This window comes from Mirounga angustirostris, unplaced genomic scaffold, assembly GCF_029215605.1.
Source record: "Mirounga angustirostris isolate CCGP_5_RB_7025 unplaced genomic scaffold, mMirAng1.0.hap1 SCAF_61, whole genome shotgun sequence".
In the NCBI taxonomy this organism is placed as follows: Eukaryota; Metazoa; Chordata; class Mammalia; order Carnivora; family Phocidae; genus Mirounga; species Mirounga angustirostris.
This window is the reverse complement of record NW_026991769.1, coordinates 130,001-152,500: the sequence shown is the minus strand read 5'-3', so window position 1 is coordinate 152,500 and position 22,500 is coordinate 130,001. Positions and strand designations below refer to the sequence as shown.

The 22,500-nt window shown below is 52.7% G+C and overlaps 2 long non-coding RNA genes across 2 annotated transcripts in view; one reads left to right on the top strand and one right to left on the bottom strand.

The window, feature by feature from the left end:
• LOC135363201 (uncharacterized) overlaps window positions 1–22,500 on the bottom strand; it is a 63,908-nt gene that overhangs the window by 13,380 nt on the left and 28,028 nt on the right. The window contains exons 4-9 of the long non-coding RNA XR_010408863.1: window positions 21,671–22,264; window positions 18,989–20,873; window positions 17,550–17,706; window positions 14,434–17,109; window positions 11,167–11,426; window positions 8,307–8,424 (exon numbers count right to left, since the gene is read on the bottom strand). This is a non-coding gene — a long non-coding RNA (uncharacterized LOC135363201). The remainder of the gene's footprint in view (window positions 1–8,306; window positions 8,425–11,166; window positions 11,427–14,433; window positions 17,110–17,549; window positions 17,707–18,988; window positions 20,874–21,670; window positions 22,265–22,500) is intronic.
• Window positions 432–4,189, top strand: LOC135363202 (uncharacterized). Its single transcript, XR_010408864.1, has 2 exons — window positions 432–3,073; window positions 3,445–4,189. It is a non-coding gene; the product is annotated as an uncharacterized LOC135363202 (long non-coding RNA).

Here is a 22,500-nt window from a genome sequence, read left to right as displayed (position 1 = left end):
CGGTACCCCAAGGCACCCTCTCGGATCGCTAGAGAAGGCTTTCTCACCGAGGGCGCATCGCCCCCACCCAAATCGTGCCCCCCCGCCCGTCCGGGCCCCGCGGAACGGCGTTCCGAAGGCCTGACAGCCAAGGGCTCCGGGGGGCGGGCGGTGGATTCGCGCGGTAAGGAACAGGCACCACAAGGCAATCCTGAGCGCTCGCGGCCGGGACCCCGGGAGGAGACCGCCCTTCGCCACGCCACGCACGCCATGCTCGCGTCCCCGACCAACCGGGAGTTTTGCGCCTCCGGCGAGGCAACGACGAGCGGAGACAAAGCACGGCATGCCAGGCAAAAAAGGCGGCAGCCCCTCGGCTGGCCAAGCGCCAGAGCGCGGGCTCGGCCCGCCGCAACCGGCTCACACACGCCCCCACCAAGTCCAGTCCCCACAACACCACCAGCACAGCTTGCGGCGGGGGATGACGAGGCACCCGCGTCCCACGGGGGGGGGGCGGGGTGGGCCTCCCTTACCGACTCCACCACCCGCTCCTCGGACACGCCACCGACAGCGGTGGCCCGACGGAGGGGGCTCGCTGGGAACGGGAAACGACGCTACCGACTCGGCCTCAGGCACCTGAGACGACCTGGAGCGCTCCAGGGGCACCACGGAGGGCCACGCGCACAACGCGCTCAGCACGCCCAAGCGCGTGAGCAGCGCGGCGCCGGGACGGCCCTCCCCGTGGCGGGGAGGACCGCGCACCACACGAAGCCAGGGAAGGCAAGCGAGAGTGTCCGCTGCGTCGGGGGACCCCGGGCCCGCGAGCGCCGTCAGGCAGAACACGGGAAGGCGGGGTCGGGCCGGAGCCTGCACACACCCCCCCCGCACCCCCCACCTTACCGCCACGGCGGGCAGAGGCGAAGGAGCGAGGGGCCCGCGGGCAGAACGAGAAGAGCGGTCCCATTCGCCATGAACGTCCGTCCCTCGTCTGGCGCGGCTTAGGCCCGGCCCGGGAGAGCGCGAGAGCACCACATCGATCTGGCAAAACACAAGCGCCGAGAGGAGCCCGAGGAGGGGAGAAGCCGGTGAGGACAGCAACCCGAGGGGGAGCCTGTTTGGTTTTGTTTTTTTTCGGCCTCACCGGCACCCCCTCGAAAACCCCAGGGCAGGAACAGCCGGACAACCCGAGAGAGAGGAACGCCTGACACGCGGCACGGAGCCTTGCGGGACGGGAGGTTGTCACGACCACAGCCGGGTGCCCGCAGAGTGGAGGACACAGGGTAAAGGACCCACGCGCCACCTGCCCACAACCGCCCTCGGGTGCTGGAGACCGGAGGCGGCACCAACGGCCTGGGCCACCTGGAGGCACAGGAGCCGGCGCACAGGCCCACGCGGACGGCTCAGGCCAGCGACGGCAGAGCCGGGCTTGGCATCCCTGTCAAGCCCGGAGCCCCGCCACACGCCCAGAAGCCCACCTCCCTTAAGGAGAGGATCGCCCAAACATAACGTGCCAGCACCTACCTGGCGGCAAAAAGGGCTCATTTCGGGCGAGAAAATAGCCGCGCCGCCTGGCGTGGCCTAGCCACAGGTCACCGGGATCTCCTGGGACCGTGTCCCGGCCACGGGCCCCAAGCACTAATCCATCGCCCCCGTCTCCCCCCGGAGCCCCCCCCCGCCCCCCCGCCCCCCCCCCCCCCCCCGGGCCATCTGGTCGACCCCCGGAACGTGGTGGCAGCCGGCAGCGAGTAGGGACTTGGCGGGAGGTGGAGCGGCCCGGATAGGCCCGCCCCCGGGTCCGCCTTTCGTCCCCAAATCGGGACTTTAGAAATTCTCACCAAGTTCTGTGGAGGCCCCTGCGGACGCCCTCCTCCCCGGGCCTCAGGACCGCCCCATGCCGGTCCCCGACTCCCGGCCGGGACTGAGGAAAGGGGGCGATGCCGCGGAGGCGTCCCCCCGAAGGCCGGACCTCAACGGGAACCGCAGCCGGGCCCCTGGGGCCCTCGCGGCCCGGCCCGGCCCGGCCCGACCCGGTCGGGTCCCCACCTCCGCAGCGGGCCTCGGAAAACTTGTTAAGAATATCGGGTCCGGGGCGCCTGGGTGGCTCAGTTGGTTAAGCGACTGCCTTCGGCTCGGGTCATGATCCTGGAGTCCCGGGATCGAGTCCCGCATCGGGCTCCCTGCTCGGCGGGGAGTCTGCTTCTCCCTCTGACCCTCCTCCCTCTCATGCTCTCTGTCTCTCATTCTCTCTCTCTCAAATAAATAAATAAATAAAAACCTTAAAAAAAAAAAAAAAAAAATATCGGGTCCGATGACCGGGACCCCACGCGTGCCCGCGGCGGGGCCCGTCGCGCCATCCATGGGCTTCCCCGCAAGGCTCAGGCCGGTCCCCAACCGCCCGAGCGTGACACGGAAGGCCCAACGGCCGACCGGAGCCACGGGCCGGATGGCGTCCGGGCGCCCGACGCAGCCTCTCCCATTCCCGCGGGCGGAGGAGGGGGCACCGGCGGGTGCTGGTCGACCCGTCCAGGCGGCCACCCTAGCGTGGCTCTCCGGGAGCGAGGCGGCGGCGCCACCACCAGCCCACAAACCTGGAGGCTCAATCTCCCGCGAGCGGAGGTCGCGCCGGTGGCCCGGAGACAGCGGGCCGATCTCGCTAGCGTCGCCGGCCTCCCGGTACTCCGCCTCGGGAACCGCGGCCAAATACAATCCCTTGCCGACATCGCTGACACTCCGGCGGGGACACGCTATCTAAAAGCGGCCGCCAGGTGGCACCCGACAACCGGCGCGAACAACAACGAGGCAGATCCGGATCGCGGGCCCGCGAAGGCGCACAGCCCGGCCGCCCGGCCGCCCGATCTCGTGGGGCACGGGCCTCCCACAGCGGCACACCTGCGGCGCCCGGGCTTCCGGGAGGACTTAAGACACATTTCGGCGGGCAAGGACCGTAAAACCGAGACCAAGCGAGTACTCCGACAACCACCACGGATGAACCTTCTCTCTTCTATCATTTTAAGGGGAGGAGGAGGTCTCTCTGAAGCATACGAAGAAAGCTCAGGACAGGAAGGGGGGGGGGGGATTGACACACACCCCCAGAAAGGTGCACATCAAATCCGTCTCTGCACGTACGCGATAACGTCCAAGGCCAACAAGCGGGGCGGGGCGTGCGGGGGCGGGGGGCGGGGCGCGCGGTGCGTGCGGGGGCGGGGGGCGGGGCGCGCGGTGCGTGCGGGGGCGGGGGGCGGGGCGGGGCGGTGCGTGCGGGGGCGGGGGGCGGGGCGGGGCGGTGCGTGCGGGGGCGGGGGGCGGGGCGGGGCGGTGCGTGCGGGGGCGGGGGCGGGGCGGGGGCAGGCGCGGAATGGGGAGGAAGGGAGTTAAAATAGTCCTTCACTCAAGAAATCCAGTTCCGCAGAATAGAGAGCCCAGAAATGGACCCTCAACTCTATGGTCAACTCATCTTTGACAAAGCAGGAAAGAATGTCCAATGGAACAAAGACAGTCTCTTCAACAAATGGTGTTGGGAAAATTGGATAGCCACATGCAGAAGAATGAAACTGGACCATTTCCTTACACCACACACAAAAATAGACTCCAAATGGTTGAAAGACCTCAATGTGAGACAGGAGTCCATCCAAATCCTAAAGGAGAACACAGGCAGCAACCTCTTTGACCTCAGCCAAAGCAACTTCTTCCTAGAAACATCGCCAAAGGCAAGGGAAGCAAAGGCAAAAATGAACTCTTGGGACTTCATCAAGATAAAAAGCTTTTGCAAAGCAAAGGAAACAGTCCACAAAACCAAAAGACAACCGACAGAATGGGAGAAGATATTTGCAAATGACATATCAGATAAAGGGCTCGTATCCAAAATCTATAAAGAACTCATCCAACTCAACACCCAAAGAACAAAGAATCCAATCAAGAAATGGGCAGAAGACATGAACAGACATTTTTCCAAAGAAGACATCCAAATGGCCAACAGACACATGAAAAAGTGCTCAATATCGCTCAGCATCAGGGAAATCCAAATCAAAACCTCAATGAGGGCGCCTGGGTGGCTCAGTTGGTTAAGCGACCGCCTTCGGCTCGGGTCATGATCCTGGAGTCCCAGGATCGAGTCCCGCATCGGGCTCCCTGCTCAGCGGGGAGTCTGCTTCTCCCTCTGATCCTCCTGACCCTCCCCCCTCTCATGCTCTCTTTCTGTCTCTCTCTCTCTCTCTCAAATAAATAAATAAAATCTTAAAAAAAAAAAAAAAACCTCAATGAGATACCACCTCACACCAGTCAGAATGGCTAAAAGTAACAAGTCAGGAAATGACAGATGTTGGCGGGGATGCGGAGAAAGGGGAACCCTCCTACACTGTTGGTGGGAATGCAAGCTGGTGCAGCCACTCTGGAAAACTGTATGGAGATTCCTCAAAAAGTTGAAACTAGAGCTGCCGTATGATCCAGCAATTGCACTACTGGGTATTTACCCCAAAGATACAAAAATAGGGATCCGAAGGGGTACGTGCACCCCGATGTTTATAGCAGCAATATCCACGATAGCCAAACTGTGGAAAGAGCCAAGATGTCCATCGACAGATGAATGGATAAAGAAGATGTGGTATATATATACATACAATGGAATATCATGCAACCATCAAAAGGAATGAGATCTTGCCATTGGCAACGACGTGGATGGAACTGGAGGGTATTATGTTGAGCGAAATAAGTCAAACAGAGAAAGACATGTATCCTATGATCTCACGGATAGGAGGAATTCTTAATCGCAGGAAACAAGCTGAGGGTTGCTGGAGTGGGGGGTGGGGTGGGAGGGATGGGGTGACTGGGTGATAGACACTGGGGAGGGTAGGTGCTCTGGCAAGCGCTGTGAATTGTGCAAGACTGTTGAATCTCAGATCTGTACCTCTGAAACAAATAATGCAATCTATGTTAAGAAAAAAAAAAAAAGAGGGCGCCTGGGTGGCTCAGTTGGTTAAGCGACTGCCTTCGGCTCAGGTCATGATCCCGGAGTCCCGGGATCGAGTCCCGCATCGGGCTCCCTGCTCGGCAGGAAGCCTGCTTCTCCCTCTCCCACTCCCCCTGCTTGTGTTCCCTCTCTCGCTGTGTCTCCCTCTGTCAAATAAATCAATAAAATCGTAAAAATATATATCTTTAAAGAAATCCAGTTCCGGGACATCCGTGCCGTCCAACACTAGTACGGGGTGGGCGGGGGAGGTGCTCTAGAAGAGTTAAATATTGATGATGATGATGATGATGATGGAGAAGAAGAAGAAGGAGGAGGAGGAGGAGGAGGAGGAGGAGGAGGAGGAGGAGGAGGAGGAGGAGGAGGAGGAGGGGAACTGTTCCATGCTATTAAGGGTAAAACAAAAACAAGGCGTAGAACTTCCTCTGGCTCGTAAAGGGGGAAAAAAAAAATGGTTTGGGTTTTGTTTTTTGTTTTTTCTTTCTTCCTGTTTCAACTAAGCGCATTTCAGGGCACCTGACTGGCTCCGGTCGGAGGAGGCCCACGCGACTGCGACTCTTGATCTGCAGGGGTCGTGAGTTCCAGCACCATGCTGGATGATCACTCAAAAAGCTTTCAAAAACAAACACGCAAACAACCGACACCGAGCAGCATTAACCATCAAAGATACACACCTGTGACGAATACGACGTCAGAGGAAACCACGAGCAGCAGTAGCAGAGGATAGGACACTAGAGGGCAACAGAGCCCCATCCATAGGTGCTAGGGGCACTTGAACGCTTTCTGTGTCCACTAGGGACCTCGAAAAAACTTCACTCCCCTATCCAGGGAGGAGAGGGGAGAAGCAACCTCCAGCAAGAATTCCTTTGATTATCTTAATCGCAGGAAACAAACTGAGTGTTGTTGGAGTGGGGGGTGGGGTGGGAGGGATGGGGTGACTGGGTGATGGACACTGGGGAGGGTGTGTGCTCTGGTAAGCGCTGTGAATTGTGCAAGACTGTTGAATCTCAGATCTGTACCTCTGAAACAAATAATAATGCAATCTATGTTAAGAAAAAAAAAAGAAGAAGAAGAAGAAGGAGGAGGAGGAGGAGGAGGAGGAGGAGGAGGAGGTAGCAGGAGGGGAAGAATGAAGCGGGGGGAAATCAGAGGGGTAGACGAACCATGAGAGACGATGGACTCTGAACAACAAACTGAGGGTTCTAGAGGGGAGGGGGGTGGGAGGATGGGTTAGCCTGGTGGTGGGTATTGAGGAGGGCCCATTCTGCATGGAGCAGTGGGTGTTGTGCACAAACAATGAATCATGGAACACTTCATCTAAAACTAATGATGTAATGTATGGGGATTAACATAAGAATAAAATAAAAGAAAAAAAAAAGAATTCCTTTGATTAAAGGTAACTCTTACTACATTGAACTTCACCATTTCGGGGCACCTGGGGGGTGGCTCAGTCGTTAAGCGTCCGCCTTCGGCTCAGGTGACGAGCCCAGGGCCCTGGGATCGAGCCCCACATCGGGCTCCCTGCTCCGCGGGAGGCCTGCTTCTCCCTCTCCCACTCCCCCTGCCTGTGTTCTCTCTCTCGCTGTCTCTCTCTGTCAAATAAATAAATAAAATCTTTAAAAAGTAAATAAATAAATAAATAAATAAATAAATAAAATAAACTTCACCATTTCAACATGGACCTTTAATGGTTTCCTTCCCAACCAAGCCTTTCTCCTTGCCTCCTCCTTACCCGCGTGAATCCCTGATCCCACTTCACAACATCCCCCCCCCCCCCACACACACACCAGGCTGAAAACTGTTCTCTCTAAACCATAAATCCTGAGCATCAGGAAAGTACACGAGGAAACACAGACGAGAGAGAGAGAGAGAGAGAGAGAGAGAGAGAGAGAGAGAGAGAGAGAGACCAAGCAAATAATGTGGCTCTGAAGGCTGGACATCGATCGAGTTGAGAGAAAGGACCAGACATCACAAACTCGAAAAGAAGGTTTTCCTTTAAAGCTGATCTCTTCCTGAGTTGGCTAAACTACGTTCTTTACTGGTACGGCCTCCACTCAAGAGTGCGACGATCAAAAGAAGGTTTCGCAGTAAACACTTCACGGGTGCATCTATTAAAAAAAAAAAAGAAAAGAAAAGAAAAAAAAGGGCGCCTGGGTGGCTCAGTTGGTTAAGCGACTGCCTTCGGCTCAGGTCATGATCCCGGAGTCCCGGGATCGAGTCCCGCATCGGGCTCCCTGCTCGGCAGGGAGTCTGCTTCTCCCTCTGACCCTTCCCCCCTCTCATGTGCTCTCTGTCTCTCTCATTCTCTCTGTCTCAAATAAATAAATAAAATCTTTAAAAAAAAAAGTTCACGGGTGCAGGCTTCACATTGGTTTTTCAAGTACACGTATTTCAGGGCACCTGGCTGGCTCGGTCGGAGGAGGCCCACGCGACCGCGACTCTTGATCGGCGGGCGTCGTGAGTTCCAGCACCGCACTGGATGGGTGTACAGATTACATACACAAGCAGACAGGCAAAAGGAATTAGAATCGCTATGGTGATTTCGAAGAAAACAAAACAAAACTCAGGAAACAAAGTCGTCCTCTCCGGGCCCGTTTCATGCTTATGTATAGAGGCGATAGAGACCCTGTGATGTTGGCAGACAAAAGAGACAGGTCGGTGGATGGAACGCCACAGATACCCAAACAGATAGGCCCAAGCCCGACAGAAGTTTGACAAATGCGCAAAGGCCATTGGAAGGAGGAAAGACGGCCCACCTCCCCACGAAATCAGAGGGCAGGCATCAGACATCCACAGACCCAACACGCAGGCAAGCAGGCAGACAAAGAAACAAGAAAGCTGGGGCGCCTGGCTGGCTCAATCCGTGAACCGTCCGCCTGCCTTCGGCTCAGGCCCTGAGCTCAGGGTCCGGGGATCCAGCCCCACATCGGGCTCCCTGCTCGGCGGAGACTCTGCTTCTCTCTCTCTCAATCTCTCTCTCTCTCTCTCTCTCTCTCTCTCCCTCCCTCCCCCCTCCCTCCCCCCCCCCCCTCCTCTCAAATAAATAAAAGTCTTTTAAAAAGAATAATTAAAAAAAAAAAAAAAAAGGAAGAAAAGAACGTCACTCACTCCCCTTCCGGCATAGGGAGGACATCTTCGGGGGGGGGCGGGGGATGGGGGGGATGCCTCTCGGGAGAAAAGGGGGAGATTCAGCGAGTCAGCGCACCCTCCTTGCACCTGTGTGTGTGTGGGGGGGGGGTGGTTTGTGTGTTTCCTTGCCGCTGCTCGTTTTTTACAAGTGTATATAGAGTTCAAAACAGTATGCTGGTTTCCTTTATATCTAAGTCTTATCTCGGGTTTGGGTTCTGATGGGAGGAGGGAGGGCCACCTTTTCTTCCGACATGGTGGAGAAGGAGAAGAGGGATGCAGGCCTGTGCATATTCTTTTCCGTCGTGGGGTGAGCAGAGGACTCGGATTCAGCTCTTGCTGGATGGGATCTAATTTCTCTGTAAACAATCAGGCAAGATATCAGGCGAACAGAGGGCGAGCAAAGGTTAGCAGAACATGGACAAGATTGGCTATGGGTGCTGGAGTTTCCAAAGCAAGGATTTCATCAGAGGCACGTGAATGTCAAAGATTTCCAGGGACCATGTTCATGGATGACTTGGGGTATAGGTCATTTCAAAGTTACGGTGCTACCACCCGGTCACTTGAGCATACTGTCTCCAGCTCACGGCTGCAGATGCGATATGGGGCTCCTCCAGGGATGGAATTGTGCCAGAGAAAGGGAGACAGCAGCCTGTAATTGAGCCTAAGGTGTGTCTGAGAGAGTGACTCTCTAAAGTGCCTTGAGGCAGAAGGAGACCAGCTAGATTTGTCTTTGCTAGGTATTTGTGGCAATGGGGTCGGTGTGGCTGGTGGGTGTTGTCTGTTTATTTTCTAGATTCAGAGAAAGAACTCTTCAAGTGGAAGTATTTGCACAAGGGGTCTGGCAGGATGGGAGGGTGCAGGGGTCGGTCCATTTAACAAGATAACAGGAGGATCAGGCCTTTTAAGAACTAGGCAAAGAGAGGAGTTTAGCTTTGGTCATCACAGCACCTGGCACCTCAGCAGAAACAACAGAAGGTTCCCAGGATGAATTGAGTTGCAGGAGTCAGCGTGAGCAGACCCCACCACCCTCAGCCCTTATCCCTCAGCGCCCCCCCCCCCCGCCCCCCAGGCACACACACCCGGGCAGGCAGCGGCTATAGTCCACTCCGAGCTCCAGATCTGGGTCCCGCCCCCCCACCCCCACCCCCACCCCCACCCCCACCCCCACAGGGCTCCCCTGTCCTCTTCTCAGCCAGAGATGTATATGGGAGGGTGGTCCCAGAACAAATCTCCCCTCATCCACGGAAACCTTGCCAACACTTCGACCACTTTGCCTGAGCTACCAACTCATCTGTACCCGTGCGTGATTTTTTCCCTATGGACCAGGGGCCTAGTTACCAACTTAGGATGGACAGCCCCCCCCCCCCCCCCAGCCTACTGTTCCAATTCGACCAGAGGACTTCAGTTGGGGGGGGATGGGGGGGCTGGGGCTGGGGCTGGGGCGGCTGATGGGACGTTCAGGGTGATCCATTCTAATGGGCCTCATTCAATCGCTTCATTCAAATGCAGAAAGCTTTCTGTTAAAGTCAGAGCCTGGAGCTTCCCTCCATTCAATGGCTTTCCTCAACTCCCCCTAACCCTTAGGCTGCAGCTTGCAAACTTCGGAGAGAGATGAGGGAGGGAGGGAGGGAGGGAGGGAGGGAAGGGAGGGAGGGAGGGAGGGAGGGAGGGAAGGGAGGGAGGGAGGAGGGGAAGGGGAAAGAGGGTGTCTGAAGAGCTCACCTCATCTGGGGGCAAAAAGAGTCCCCTCCTTTTCCTAACCCACGAAACTCCAGTAAACCCTTTGGGAATCATGAATGTGGGGGATGATGTCTTACTATACTGCCTTCCAGGGATGGGTGTGCAGGTAGGAGGGTGTGGCATGGTGTGGCTGGCTGAGTCTGAGGAGGACCTTGAACACATGATGGTGGTATCTTAGCGGTCAGAGGCCAAACACAAGCATGGAGTGATAAGGGCTAAGGGCTAAGGGCTAAGGGAGGCCTGACAGGGACCGTTCTAACTCATCCACCGAGTTATGGGCCCAGCAAGCACACTCCTCTAAATCAACATTAACAGTTTATTGATTGTTGGGGCACCTGGGTGGCTCAGTCATTAAGCATGTGCCTTCGGCTCAGGTCATGATCCCAGGGTCCTGGGATCGAGCTCCGCATCGGGCTCCCTGCTCCGCGGGAAGCCCGCTTCTCCCTCTCCCACTCCCCCTGCTTGTGTTCCCTCTCTCGCTGTGTCTCTCTCTGTCAAATAAATAAATAAATACAATCTTAAAAAAAAAAAAAACAAAACAGTTTATTGATTATCCATCGACCTGTCCTCCCTCTCCCACCTGCTTCCCAAGGGAAATCCTCGGTCTCATTCCACGTAGTCACTGGCTGTTTTCGCACACCACCTTCCTGTCCAGTAAGAGGAGGAAGGAAGATGGACAAACAGGAACCAGCCCCACAGATGGCACCTCTGCACAGAGGGGTGAGTGTGAGTCTCATTGGGCCAACTGTGACTCTGAGCCATGATCCCAGGGTTGTTTAAAATATGGAACAGAAGGAGCACCTGGGTGGCTCAGTCAGAACAGCACATGACTCTTGATCTCAGTCAGGGTCCTGAGTTCAAGCCCTACACTGGGACTACAGATGATGAAAAATGAATGAATGAATGAATGAATGAATGAATGAATGAATGAATGAATTTTTAAAAATAAAGTATGTAATGTTTATCTCTTTAAAAAAAAAAAATGGAATGGAGGGGCGCCTGGGTGGCTGCCGGTTGAGCATCTGCCTTCAGCTCAGGTCATAATCTCAGGGTGCTGGGATCGAGCCCCACCCCTCTGGGGCTCCCTGCTCAATGGGGAGTCTTCTCCCTCTCCCTCTGCCCCTCCACCCACCCATGCGTGCAAGCTCTCTGTCTCTCTGTCTCTCTGTCTCTCTGTCTCTCTGTCTCTCTCTCTCTGTGTGTGTTTCTCTCTCTGTCTCTGTCTCTCTCTGTGTGTCTCTCTCTCTGAAATAAATAAATAAAAACAAACAATCAAACTTCAAAAAGGAAAAGGGCAGGGACATTTATGATTATTCATGGCGAAAGTTGGAGCACGTATATTCAGGAAACATATGTACCATAGATTCCCATGTTTACTTCGGGGTGGAGACCTGACATCTGAATGAGGCAAAACTGAGTCCCTGATGTCAGGAGGTTATCTGAGGACAAGGAGAAGAGGCTGTGGGCATGCTCTGAGAGCTGGTACAACCTGGATGGGGTCTTAGGCTCCTTTTCTCAGGTAAGGAATCAGGACCTCGCTTCTTCATAGGCTGCAGCCATTATCAGTTGACCTTGAGTCCAGACTTCTGCAGAGACAGCCAGTATTTGGTAGCAGGGCCTGAAAAGACACAATAGCTGACTAGGGGGAAACAGTTCCCTGAAAAACCAGCTTTAAGCTTTCTGCTAGCATCAACCTCATTAACCTTATGGGGCACGGTTTCAATCCCCACCCCCACCCCACCCCCACCCCCACCCCCACCCCCACCCCCACCCCCACCCCCACCAAGTGAGGATCATTCCTCAGTCTTAGGGAATTGGGATGATGATGGCTGTGGCTATTCTTTCATCTCCTCAGGGGAGGTAGGTTTTGGGTAAACGACAGTTTCTGTAAATCTTAGCTGTAACATGGCTATGTTCAGGGCTAAACAGAAGTTTTTAACCTACAGGTTAAAAGGGAATAAAAATAACAGGGAGTCAGACATGCTACATTTTTCCCTGTTAAAATTTCCCCTTGTCCATCCTGCATTCCATTTCTATGACACATGGGCAGAGGTCTGCCTTCTTTATTTAACTGCTTCAAGCTGAATTAGGGTGCAGTAGAGGCTTTGGAATGGAAGGATCTGAGACACTGCAGGTCGCAATTTTTGGTCCCTTGTGCTAATGGAGGGGGTCTCAGAGATAGTTCCTTATCTGAGAACTTGGTTATTTTTCTACATGGTTTGGGACTACATGACACCATTGATTTTATCCCCAAGTGTAGTCTAAGGAATAGTAACAGTAGAGTCAAACCCAATTCTCTCATTCTCTCTCAAATTGATCTGATATCGGTGGGTATCCAAGAATACAGATCAGTAAATTAGTCTGAGCCCCTCCCCTGGGGGGGGGGCGGTAGGTTGTGGTGGTGAAGGGCTTCTGGTAGCCAAGTAGCTTAGTGTTTGATTTTATTTACATGGGTTCTTTTTTATTTTTTTTTTTCTTTAAAGATTTCTATTAAGTAATCTCTACACTCAATGTGGGGCTCGAACTCACAACCCCGAGATCTAGAGTCGTATGTTCTACCAGCTGAGCCAGCCAGGTGCCCCTATTTATATGGGTTCTTATTTTCCAAAGAGGAGTTAATACAGGTGCAGCAAGGTGGAATTAAGGATCATAGACTCTGCCTCATTCAGCAAGTGATCTTGTAGTTAATAAGAGGCATTTCTATGGAAACAAAAGGAAAACATGGTTAATGGTTGGAACAAGGGATACACCTGGTGTCTAAGTCCAGAGGGCTGCCAGTGAGAAGGTCTCTAGATGTCAGGCTTGAAGCATCCTCCAATAGAGTGGGAGTGGGCAGGGGCAATCTGACTAATTTTTCTGGCGTATAGTTCAAATGTCTCATTTTGAGTGACTCATAGAGCAACAGGCACAAAGATTGTCTATATATGAGTTATTGTGGTCATTTCCCTGAAATTTATTTCAAGTTGTCCAGCTTTCATTTGCCAGACTTCAGGAAAAAGGACAGTTTTAGTTCTTAATGATTGTAAGATAAGAGAATGGGAGAATGTTCTGAAACAAATAATGCAATATATGTTAAGGGGAAAAAAAGAAGAAGAAGAAGAAGGAGGAGGAGGAGGAGGAGAAAAGGAGGAGGAGAAAAGAAGAAGGAGAAGAAAAGAAGAAGACGAAAAGAAGAAGAAGAAGAAAAGAAGAAGGAGAAGAAAAGAAGAAGAAGAAAAGAAGAAGAAGAAGAAGAAGAAGAAGAAGAAGAAGGAGAGAAGAAGAAGAAGAAAAGAAGAAGAAGAAGAAGAAGAAGAAGAAGAAGAAGAAGGAGAGAAGAAGAAGAAGAAGGAGAGAAGAAGAAGAAGAAGAAGAAGAAGAAGAAGAAGAAGAAGAAGGAGAAGAAGAAGAAGAAGGAGAAAAGAAGAAGAAGAAGAAGAAGAGGAGGAGGAGGAGGAAGAAGGAGGAGGAGGAGGAGGAGGTAGCGGGAGGGGACGAATGAAGCGGGGGGGAAATCGGAGGGGCGGACGAACCATGAGAGACGATGGACTCTGAACAACAAACTGAGGGTTCTAGAGGGGAGGGGGGTGGGAGGATGGGTTAGCCTGGTGGTGGGTATTGAGGAGGGCCCATTCTGCATGGAGCACTGGGTGTTATGCACAATGAATCATGGAATACTTCATCTAAAACTAATGATGTAATGTATGGGGATTAACCTAAGAATAAAAAAATAAATTAATTAAAAAAAAGAGAGAGAATGGGAGAATGTTGGAAACCTTAGTTTGAAGAGTCACAGTCAGATACTCAAGGAAACCAGAAGGATCCAGGATCCAGTCCAGTTTTATAGGCAAACAATAAACGTTCAAAGATAATTAATCTAACACTCACAAAAGTGTGTTATTGAAATGTAATCTTTCTCTCTAAAGTCACCTTCATTCCTGTCAAAGATAGCCAAAAGAAGATTAATTTGTTTGTAAAACAAGTCCAGTTTTAACAAACTTGGCCCAATCATCTACGTAGGGACAGCAAGAATAGCAATTGACCATATATGGGGTCTTTCTTCTCTTTTCTTTTTCCTTTCCTTCTTTTAAATCTGCTTTGATGGAGCTTTTTACAAGGAATTTTAGATTGATCCTTTAACTGCCTTTTTAAAGCCGAGAACCAAGCCAAATATTGGCCATCAGATTCGCCTGCAAGACTTGTAGATTTGCGGAGGGGTAGACGAACCAGGAGAGACGATGGACTCTGAAAAACAAACTGAGGGTTCTAGAGGGGAGGGGGGTGGGAGGATGGGTTAGCCTGGTGGTGGGTATTGAGGAGGGCGCATTCTGCATGGAGCACTGGGTGTTGTGCACAAACAATGAATCATGGAACACTACATCTAAAACTAATGATGTGATGTACGGGGATTAACATAAGAATAAAAAAAATTACAAAAAAAAAAAAGACTTGTAGATTTGGGTGAATTCCTCTCTTCTTTGAGGGCCTCCAAATTTCCTGAAGTTCCTGCATCTGCCAGGAGGTGGTACTCTTCACTCACCTGGTAAGGTTGAGGGGACCTCTCTAAGCAAGGTTATCAGGCCAACATTTCTAAGGGGCTTTACTGGCTCCATAAAGTCAATCTGACTTTCTTAAAGCAGTCTCACCATATCTGAGTCTACGCATGTGTCTCTTCGAGATGACAGTCCAGGGGCACCTGGCTGGCTCAGTCGGTAGAGAGCACGACTCTTGATCTCAGGGTTGTGAGTTCGAGCCCCACGTTCAGTGTAGAGATTATTTAAAAAATAAAATCTCGGAGGAGCGCCTGGGTGGCTCAGTCGTCAAGCGTCTGTCGGCCTTCGGCTCAGGTCATGATCCCAGGGTCTTGGGATCGAGCCCCACATCGGGCTCTCTGCTTGGCCGGGAGCCTGCTTCTCCCTCTCCCGCTCCCCCTGCTTGTGTTCCCTCTCTCGCTGTGTCTCTCTCTGTCAAATAAATAAATACAATCTTAAGAAAGAAAAAAAGAGTACACTAACAATCCAAGAAAACCTTGTCATTTTAACATAGAAAACCCAAATCTCAATCTTATACCAGTGTGCTTTTCTTCTTCTTTTTTTTATTCTTATGTTAATCCCCTACATTACATCATTAGTTTTAGATGTGGTGTTCCATGATTCATTGTTTGTGCACAACACCCAGTGCTCCATGCAGAATGGGCCCTCCTCAATACCCACCACCAGGCTAACCCATCCTCCCACCCCCCTCCCCTCTAGAACCCTCAGTTTGTTGTTCAGAGTCCATCGTCTCTCATGGTTCGTCCGCCCCTCCGATTTCCCCCGCTTCATTCGTCCCCTCCCGCTACCTTCTTCTATTTTTTTTTTCTTCTTCACATAGATTGCGTTATTTGTTTCAGAGGTACAGATCTGAGATTCAACAGTCTTGCACAATTCACAGCGCTTGCCAGAGCACCTACCCTCCCCAGTGTCTATCACCCAGTCACCCCATCCCTCCCACCCCACCCCCCACTCCAGCAACCCTCAGCTTGTTTCCTGCGATTAAGAATTCCTCCTATCCGTGAGATCATAGGATACATGTCTTTCTCTGTTTGACTTATTTCGCTCAACATAATACCCTCCAGTTCCACCAGTGTGCTTTTCAAACTGCCTTCTCCCAAGCTCAGTCAGTCCTGACCATGCATAAAATTCCTTTTCAAAAATTCTCCTTCACAAACCCCTTCCACAATTTCCTTTTTCATTCAGACTCGGTCTTAAAGTTTTCTTTCTTTAAGTACCCAGTCCCGTTTCAGTACACCATTACTTCCTTTTCCCTCAACAAAAAAAATGTTTTCTCATTTCTTGTACCTCTTTTACACGTCTCCTACCTTCCCACACACGGAGTTGTTTTTGTTATCATTTTGTAGCAGTCCCAATTCCATGTGGCAGAATTTTAATTCTTAGAAATCTCAGTCTCTGGTGAAACGTTAGTAGTAACCAATGGCGCACTCTCTATTACACCAGAATTCTTTAGATTGGCAAATGTATGAATATATTTCATAAATTTTATTTATTTGACAGAGAGAGACACAGCGAGAGAGGGAACACAAGCAGGGGAAGGGACAGAGGGAAAAGAAGGTTCCCCAATGAACAGGGAGCCCAATGCGGGGCTCGATCCCAGGACCCTGGGATCATGACCTGAGCCGAAGGCAGACGCTGAACGACTGAGCCACCCAGGCACCCAAACGTGGTTGGTTGGTTGGTTGGTTTTTATAAAGGTGATGGAGAGGTATATTTTGATAACCACAAATACAGGCTCACTGTTGTGACGGGAGCGTGGCACATTCCACTGCCCACCCAACGGCTTGTAACGCAGGGAGAACCGAATCCAAGTGCTTTTATGACAAAGAAAAGAAAGAAAAGGAAAGAAAGAAAGAAAGAAAGAAAGAAAGAAAGAAAGAAAGAAAGAAAGAAAAAGGGAAAGAAAGAAAGAAAGAAAGAAAGAAAGAAAGAAAGAAAGAAAGAAAGAAAGAAAGAAACGCAAAGTTGATTATTTGTATTATGTGTGACATTGATAGCTCCAAAACCACGTCTTTTTAAAATAAACCAACAACCTTGAATTGGCTTTAACGCCAAAGAAGTTGCACCTGCGTCCACTAAAAAGTCAATCGATTGTTTTCCCCCATCAGACTCCTTGGGGAAAGTCTGAAGCGGGCGGTCTAAGATCAGCGGAGCCCTCGGGCCCCTTCCTGCTAGTTTGGGAGGTGCTCCAATTTAAACCTCATAAGGAGGTGGCCCAAGGGCTTGGGCCCAAGGGCAAGGGCTTTTGCTCCTTGATAAGGGGGTGGGGAGGAGGAGGAGGAGGAGGAGGAGAAAGGGGAGCCCATGGCACCCGGGGGGGGGGGGGGGCGGGGGGGGCGGGGGTAGGGAAGGGCGGCTGAGACGGCGGCAGGGGAGTAGAGCACTCCAGGCACACACACCAGTGGTGCAGAAACGGGGCAGGGGAGGCGGCAAGGGAGCCATTGGTAAGGCCCAGGGCACATATACATTTACAGTTTTGGACGAACCTTTTCTTTTTTTTCGCCTCCGCCTCCGCCTCCGCCTCCGCCTCCGCCTCCGCCTCCGCCTCCGCCTCCGCCTCCGCCTCCGCCTCCGCCTCCGCCTCCGCCTCCGCCTCCGCCCCTTTCTTCATCTCCTTCTGCTTAATAGGCTTTGTCTGTGGTGGCTTTTCAGCCCTCCGGAAGCCAGTGGGTTGGGCATCGGTTCTGGTGCCTGTACTTGGGGAGGAGGAGGAGTGGATTTCAGATTTCTAGCATCGGCCTGTCTTCCTCCTCTTCTTCATTATTTTGACTGTTGGGAAGTGGGGGTAAGGTCAGGTGTGTTAAATTTTTGTCTATCTCTGGGCCGTCCCTTGGGTCCCTTACCTTGAGGCATCTTTATTGTGGAGTGACATAAGAGTCTGAATGTAGGGAATTTCATCCCAGATCATGTGAGCTTGAAAAACTGGGTTTATTCTTATCTGAGTTTTACCATGCCCGATTTTTACGAGCACCTGCCTCTAAACTCTTTAAGTAGGGGCACCTGTGTGGCTCAGGCAGTTAAGTGTCTGCCTTGCGTTCACATCATGATCCTGGGGTCCTGGGATGGAGCCCCACATCCGGCTCCCTGCTCCGCGGGGAGTCTGCTTCTCCCTCTCCCAATGCCCCCCCACCCCCAGCTCGTGTGCTCTCTCACTCGCTTTCTTTCAAAGACATAAATAGAATCTTTAATAAAAATAAAACTCGGGGCACCTGGATGGCTCAGTGGTTAAGCGTCTGCCTTTAGCTCAGGTCATGATCCGAGGGTCCTGGGATCAAGCCCCTGCATCGGGCTCCCTGCTCGGCGGGAAGCCTGCTTCTCCCTCTCCCACTCCGCCTGCTTGTGTTCCCTCTCTCGCTGTGTCTCTCTCTGTCAAATAAATAAATAAAATCTTTAAAGAATAAAATAAATAAAATAAAATAAAATAAAATAAAATAAAAATAGAACTCATTAAATAGAGCTCCTTTACAAATGGATGTTAGCAATAGCACCCGGAGGTGGAGGAAATACCTCACATGTATAACACATACGGACACATAGACACAAACAAGATGCAAACAAATTTTAGCCTTTGTTTCAGTCTTATTTGTGGAGAGGACATGAATGGAGAGGACACGAAAGACCCAATGTTCAAATCTCCCTCTTTTAGTAAAACAAATGCAACTGCGAAGCAGCATTACCGTGTACAGATCCCACCCGTCAGTTGTTTTCCATTCCCAATGGAAACAGGGTCGGTTTTATGCAAAGATAGCAAAAGCTGCAGCAACCAACCAACCAACCAACCAACCAACCAACCAACCAACCAACCAAATGAAGACCAGAGCATCTCCCTGAGTGTTGGTTCCTCCCCAAAAGTCGGGGCTTCACTGAGGGAACCAAAGAGCTTCCTAGTTTCTGATCACCCAGTCTCCTAGCAGGCTTTCTCTAATTGTGTACACAATTCAGACATGTCAAAAGAACCCCGCTTGGGCCATCTGAGACTCATGTTATCGTGAAATGTTTCCCATGCAAGTAAGCACTTGCAAGTATAGGCTCCCTATGCATTGTACATGTAGCGTGCAGGTGTTTCTTGTGAGGGTGGGCCGTTGTTTCCTCAACATTTGGTGCAGGGTTCTACAGAGTTTTGGTTTGTTTCGTTGGTTTGGTTTTCTGCACACGTGTGTGTGGGGGGGGGGTGTGGTGTGGTGTGTTGTGTGGTGTGTATCTGTGTGCACGGTATCTATCGCTGCTGCGCAGCTAGCTGATCCTCAGGGTGCATCATCCTAACACCGCAATGGCTCGAAACAGCATTTCTTTATCGATAACTTCCTGGTGCTTGCCCTGGGTGGCCCCTTGGGTTCTGCGGGTTTACGCCGGGCTCACTCAAGCAGTGGCTTTCGGCCAGAGGGTCAACTTTCACACGTCTGGCAGTCGGTGCCGCCGAGCACCGGGCTGCCTCTGTTGTCAATGCCTCTCATGCTCCAGTCAGCTAGACTGGCTTTCTTACGTGGAGGTCTCAGGACGGCATGCCAAGAAGGTCGAGAACGCCGGCAGACCACCTCTTCAGGTGTAGGCTGTGAAACCAGCCAAGTGTCACTTCTGCTCTATTCTTTGGGTCAAGACAAGTCCCAAGACCCGGTCCAAAATCAAGGGACAGAGCAATCAAGCCTACCTCTGGATAGCAGGAGCATCGAAGTCATAGGACGTGAGGGTGCACACGTGCCGGGACGTGAGGGACACACGGTTGTCGGTCTGCCACAAGGGATTCCTAAACCCTATGCCGCGATGCACATTTTTGCAAAAGTAAGCTTTACGTTTTAGCATCTAAAACATGATTTCCTTTGAATCAACCCCTAGAATTGGATTCACCAGGAAGAAGGGGAAGATGCGTTTTCCAGCCTCTTGATACAGAAGCTCTTGATTTCCAGAGGGCACTTGGAGGACCCTTCACCAGTCTCTGCTTTGTAAGGCGGGGGGAATTTTTTTTTTTTAAGATTTTATTTATTTATTTATTTGTTTGTTTGTTTGTTTGTTTATTTATTTGAGACAGAGAGAGAGAGAGAGAGAGAGAGAGAGAGAGAATGAATGAGAGAGAGCACATGAGAGGGGGGAGGGTCAGAGGGAGAAGCAGACTCCCTGCTGAGCAGGGAGCCCGATGCGGGACTCGATCCAGGGACTCCAGGATCATGACCGGAGCCGAAGGCAGCCGCTTAACCAACTGAGCCACCCAGGCGCCCAAGGCGGGGGAAATTTAATTGGCCAACCCCCCATGAAAAAGCGACCGATCACGTTCCGACGTCCGAATTAAAGGCAGGCTTCCTTTTTAAAGGCATCCATAGAGCAGCCAGCTCCGTGGCAAGGAGCCGGACTTCTGTGTGTCTGATGAGGAATCCCATTCTCGGCATAAAGGCAATCTCGGGGAGCAGTCGGAGGCAGACCAGATCTCAGATCCACCAAACCCAAGAAATCCCTTGTGATCTGAATGGCTGAATTTGTTGAGGTTTCCCTCCCGATGGCTAAGAAGATGCCTTCCTATCACAGATGACAAAACACAAACCAACAAAACCCCGATAGCTGGGCAGGGTCTTCAAGAAAGGGCCCCTTTTTCATGGAAGCCAACTCTTCCATCTCGCGCCACCCGCCATCATGGAGAGGAAGTCTCTCGGGATGAACGAATGCCTTTGCAATCTACGTTAACCGACTCTCTTTTCCGATAGGCTGACACTCTTTCCCCTCGTGGACACGTCCCGAGATCGGCAGGCTTCGGTGCATCGGTCTTCTGTGCACCAAAAGCCGTGCGAAGGCCCCTGTCGTCGAAATGTATTCGGCAGGGACGCTAGTGAAGAATTTTAAACCAGTCTAGCCCGGTTCAGTCCTTCAGTCCTTTTTTTTCTCCTTTCTTACATGACCGCTGTGTCCTAAAAGGATACAACTGAGGAAACTCCAGATGGAACAGAGGCAAAGGGAAGGGGGGCAGAGCTTCCGTGTTCCGTGACCCCTCTCCAGGAACGCCTCTGTCCCCACCATTTCAGGCGTTCAAGCAACCTGGAAGCTCCCCGAATTAGGTTAGTTCTTCTTCGAAGGGGCGGGGGTCGGGGTGGGGAAGGTTGGGGAGCGCCGAGGTTTGGAAACATTGCAGGGCAATCAAGGCTATTGCCAAATCTCGAGTCCGTGCAGAGGTACGTAAGGTACACGTAAGGCCGGGATGGGGGGCGTGGCGTGGCGTGGCGTGGCGGGGCGGGGCTTGGCGGGGCGGGGGTGGGTGGGTGCGCGCGCCTGGCGGGGAGGGTTGCGGTGTGTGTCCATGTGCGTTCAGCAGGTGTAGGGGAGGAAGAATGTTCCCTCTAACTTCCCTTTCTACTCCCTGTTGGGGGAGAACAGTGAAGAGAGCCCGGGTGAGGGCGAGGGCGACGGTGACGGCGAGGGCGACGGTGACGGCGGGTGGGGGCGAGGCGCGGACAGGAAGGGGGGAGGGGTAGTAGAGGTGTTTATTTCTTTTGGCGGTGATGGAAATGTTCTGGAAATTGCAGTGAAGGTTGTGCAGCTTTGTGAGCCACCTTAAAAAAAAAGAAAAAAAGGCCACCCAATGGCCCACTTTTAAGAGTATGCGAAATATGGCATGCGAATTGTATCTCCACTTCGAAAATCTGTGACGAAACAATGTGATGGACATAGGGAAGGAGGGAGGGACGGACGGGACCCTCACCCTCACCCTCACCCTCACCCTCACCCTCACCCTCACCCTCACCCTCACCCTGGCTCTCTTCACCGTTCGATCCATGGATCGATCGATCCATCGATCCATCGATCCATCGATCCATCCATCCATCTATACATGCCATGCATGCAGTCTGTCGGTTCATGTAGACATCAAAGGGGGGGGAGGGGAAGGGGGCCACGAGGGGAGGGGAAGGGAGGAGGGGAAGGGAGGAGGGGAAGGGGGCCAAGGGGGGAGGGGAAGGGAGAAGGGGGAAGGGGGAAGGGGGAAGGGGGAAGGGGGAGGGGAAGGGGGCCAAGGGGGGAGGGGAAGGGAGAAGGGGGAAGGGGGAGGGGAAGGGGGCCAAGGGGGGAGGGGAAGGGAGGAGGGGAAGGGGGGAGGGGAAGGGAGGAGGGGAAGGGGGGAGGGGAAGGGAGGAGGGGAAGGGAGGAGGGGAAGGGGGAAGGGGGGAGGGGAAGGGGGAAGGGGGAAGGGGGAAGGGGGCCAAGGGGGGAGGGGAAGGGGGGAGGGGGGGAAGGGGAAGGGGGAGGGGGGAGGGGGAGGGGGAGGGGGAGGGGGGGAGGGGGAGGAGGGCGTGCATGATACTGGGCATGGTTTTTATTCTGAGTGCTTTTATTTGTTCCCCAAACTAATCACCTCTGTGGAGATAAAAGATCACCCACATGAGAGCGGGAATCATTTCTTGAGGGCAAGAGAGTCTGCGGTCGGCCACCACCGCCTGGGTCTGGCAGAGACGCCAAGCAAACGCAGGCCAGGCGGAGGAGTGGAAAAGCTTTCTGGTGGCAAAAGGGGAAGGTCCGATGAGAGGTTGTTGGGGGTGGGGGAGCAGGATGGGAGCTGACTAGAAGAGGAGTGTCCTAGGTCATTTCAGGGAAAGAGAAACTTGATTTCCGTCCGTGGGTCCATCGATCTCATTCTCTCATTCTCTGGATCTAGCTCTGTGCTCCAGACGAACACATTCGAGGGCAAGACCAGGCGCGGCCAAGAGGACTAGACGGGTGGACGACTAGGCACGGTCAAGGTGGAAAGTGGGGGGCGACTGGGTGGCTCAGTCATTAAGCGTCTGCCTTCGGCTCAGGTCATGATCCCAGGGTGCCAGGGTGCCAGGGTGCCAGGGTCCCGATAATCGAGCCCCGCATCGGGCTCCCTGCTCGGCGGGAAGCCCGCTTCTCCCTCTCCCACTCCCTCTGCTTGCGTTCCCTCTCTCGCTGTGTCTCTGTCCAGTAAAATCTAAAAAACAAAAACAAAGCGACCAACAGAGAGACCTGTATCCTATGATCTCACGGATAGGAGGAATTCTTAATCAATCGTAGGAAACCAACTGAGGGTTGCTGGAGTGGGGGGTGGGGTGACTGGGTGATAGACACTGGGGAGGGTAGGTGCCCTGGCAAGCGCTGTGAATTGTGCAAGACTGTTGAATCTCAGATCTGTACCTCTGAAACAAATAACGCAATCTCTGTGAAGAA